A 4,022-nucleotide genomic window follows, 5' to 3' on the forward strand; every position below is an offset into this window, starting at 1 on the left:
TTACATACGTGTTACCTTTAGAGCCTTGCTTCGCGGACGGGCCTTCGGCCCGTCCGAGCTTCGCTCGGTATTATGACCCAAAGAATTGAACATTTAAAAATACAAGAAGGGGGGTACCGGAAGTCCTGTACACAAGCACCTGTGGTGTAGTCTACACCTTATAATCAAGCGCAATTTGGTGTAGTGCGGTATATATATATATATATATGTACTAATATGTTTTACGGCGTGACCGTGTTTGAGGGCGAAGCAAAAAAGTTTTGGCATTAGTATCTATATCCAAAACAGGACAAAAACAACTCGAAGTTAGCACGCGGACGGAGCTGTATCAAAGCATCCTGTACATTTGATCCGCCTATATATTGAACGCGGGAAATATAACGCAATTGATGTCAACAGTACATTGTGACGTCATATTCAGCGTCGTTATTTAGCAAATTTACAAATATAGCGTTTGAACCACAACAAAAAACATGGCGTTAATCGTGGAGTGATTAGAAATCTATATTTGATTAAGAAAATAAGATTTACATGTCTTTACGGATTTTTTATGTAACATCTCAGAACGACGTGAAATGGAGTAGACGAGATTCAAAATGGAGGAATACATGTCCACGAGCTAATAGAGGGCGAAGCCCTCTCACGGCCCGAAGGGCCGTGGGAGCGGAGCTCTCCCTATAGGTAACACGTATATACATGTTTAAAAGGAAAATATAGGAAAATAATGAAAAATTAAACCATACCTATGGAACTTGAAAAGTTTGGTACCAATGGCGTCGGTTCGAATAATAGCGCGTGGACATGTATTTCTCCATTTTGAATCTCGTCTACCCTAGTTCACGACGTTCTGAGATGTTACACATAAAATCCGTAAAAGCATGTAAATCTTATTTTCTTAATCATATATAATCACTCCACGATTAACGCCATGTTTTTTGTTGTGGTTCAAACGCTATGTTTGTAAATTTGCTAAATAACGACGCTGAATATGACGTCACAATGTACTGTTTACATCATTTGCGTTATATTTCCCGCGTTCAATATTTAGGCGGATCAAATGTCCAAAATTAGGATGCTTTGATACAGCTCCGTCCTCGTGCTAACTTCGGGTTGTTTTTGTCCTGCTTTGGATAGAGATACTAATGCCAAAACTTTTTTGCTTCGCCCTCAAACACGGTCACGCCGTAAAACATATTATTCGAATCGACGCCATTGGTACCAAACTTTTCAAGTTCCATAGGTATGGTTTAATTTTTCATTATTTTCCTTTTAAACATGTATATACGTGTTACCTATAGGGAGAGCTCCGCTCTCACGGCCCTTCGGGCCGTGAGAGGGCTTCGCCCTCTATTAGTATATTCCACATGGGCGTTCAGCAGCTGAGGAGATCCTCATTGTAGAATTAACGATTTTGATACAAATAAAGTACATTCCACCCTCCTGTGATGTCATCAGATTTTGCAAAATCAATGATTTATTTACATTTATGCGTGATAGGAACATAAATTTTGTTGGAGTCTTCCGATAGTTATTGTAAAAAATCTTGTTAAAAATAAACTATTTTAAAAGTCTAAGTTATAGATGAATTAATCAATGATACGTTTTAAAATATTGAATCCAAGGGCAATAACCCTGTTTCTATTGATTTCTGTATCAAGTCTATTATGCGATAGATTTCCTTTATTTTTACAGACATTTTGTATATTTTTGTGAAGATAAAGTTTCATGAAATTGTTATGAATGCTACTATATCGTCATAACCAGTTTTTATGAAATTTTGATAACGCTGTTTAAGAAAAATTGCAATTTTCTGACGGTGATATATGATTCTGTTTATGTACGTCTCGTATCTTAAAAAGTGTGATGACATATGTATTTTATTTGATAATTTGTTAGTTTTAACTCTAATGAATGGAAATAAACACATTTTTCAAAGTTGTATCAGATAAAACTGCAAGTATGGAGTTACCTTATAAATCCCCACATCCATTGGTATTCCCTGAGAGGCTACATGCTGGAATGGCGTCGGTCAGTAATATCGGGTATGTGATAACGTTGGCGATATGTCATCGACTGACCGACACTCCGAATGTCCATTCGGGAATGATCTGTCACTCTTCCAACAATGACCTTCAAATTTTTTGTGGATTCTGAGGCCGAGTCTGGCGACTGCGCACAAGTCTACCTCAGTAGTTCGTCCCACAAATGTTCAATAGGTTAATCCGTTGCCTTGCGTTTGCTGCTGCATAAATGGTACTAACACAGACTGCATGGTTTCGTCTACATACCGTCTGAGAGTTAAGGTTCCATTCAAAATGACCAACTATGGACACATGCAATTATCTACAGGATGTGACATGTTCAACGACGGTAAACGTGAGCTCTCCTGTCAGCACTAATAACGTTAAATATGGACTCGTCGAGAAAAAAAAAAGACCCATGTCCAGTTTTGGTGTGGATTCAGTTTCTATCTGACTCACTACACTGCACTCTGTAAGGTCTTCTGCTGCGGATCACAGGGTTGTTCATTATTCTAGATACTGTTCGAAGGTGAATGGACCTATCATGATGTTTAATAGCTTGCCTCGTCCGTAGTCGTCCGTAGTGACTGCTACAGTCATTGCATAAACAAACCAGCAAATGACGTTGCCCTTAATTCATACGCTTAGTAAGTAAGTAAGTAAATTTTATTTAAAGTCGGTAATATATAATATACAATCAACAAATCAACACAAGATCTGTAGAGCTTTTTAATTGACTATCACATATATCAAAGACAACAGACACGTAACATGCATGTACACATAAGCACAGACATATCACAGATTAACAAAAGAATACAAAATAAATAAACATTTCATGCAAGGATATATATACAGATACGAAGGCATAAGATTTCTAGAGAAAGAAATAAAATGCTACAGGGAAGACTGGATGTATATAAAAATCAGCAGTAAAATTTAAATTTTGTTAGATGTTAGCAATATAATTTCAAAATTAATTTCATATTGCTAATTTTTAACAAAATGCATGTTTAACTTTTGCAGTTGCATAAAAAAAGCTTTGATTTATAGATTACAGCTTTGCATTTGATGAATATCAAGCCTAAAGTTCATAACTGTGGTACATGTAAGCTATAAGTTATACAGACTATTAAGCAATAAAGCAGTAATATAAATAATTTGTTTTTAAAATCAGACTTGTATAAATTCGCTGCTCTACATACGCCAACCGCGATGCTATTGCTTCCATAAAAACAAAGAAAAACCCAATATACCCTGAGGGCGAAATAGCTCCAACTATAACTAAAACTCAAACGTCTGAACACGCCCAACTACTGGACAATATCAAAGAATCCAACCCTGGTCTAAAGTCACATGACTATAAAAGGACCAAACTTTTGGCGGGAAAATACTAATTACATCGAAGTGCTCATTGTTTTGGCATATGTTTTAGTAGAACTTAATGATCATACAATCTTATTCCTTTTAATCACGAAATTTAAAAAGTTATTTACAAAATTTTCACACTGCTACAATATGTCTTCTTAGTTTTGGAAATTTAACAGCATTTTATTCATGTATATATAGAAAATACATACAGATTGGGTATTCTCTTTAGAGAAGTCGAAAGACATGCCTCTCGACTTCTCTAAAAAGAATAGGGATTGGGCAGCAGGCGCAATGTCTCCATAGGTCACAAGTCAGTTTAATTTCTGTGGAAACGAAAGGGTATATTCATGTTCGGTATTTCCCATTCCCCTCGATAGGAAAGACTGAATATAAATGACCCACAGGCAATTGCATCGCTTGGGGTCGAATTCACTATATAAAGAGTACTATTTATATAGTAAATTCGACCCCAAGCGATGCAATTGCCTGTAAAATGACCCAGTTTAAAATATATGAAAATATCAATAGAAATGTATTTTTTTTTCAAAGCATAAAATAGGGACCTAATCATTTTTGGCTTTACACCCACTAATGAGATACTATATACATGTACATGTGCTAAAAAAAAAA

Source organism: Ostrea edulis, chromosome 7, assembly GCF_947568905.1.
Source record: "Ostrea edulis chromosome 7, xbOstEdul1.1, whole genome shotgun sequence".
In the NCBI taxonomy this organism is placed as follows: domain Eukaryota; kingdom Metazoa; phylum Mollusca; class Bivalvia; order Ostreida; family Ostreidae; genus Ostrea; species Ostrea edulis.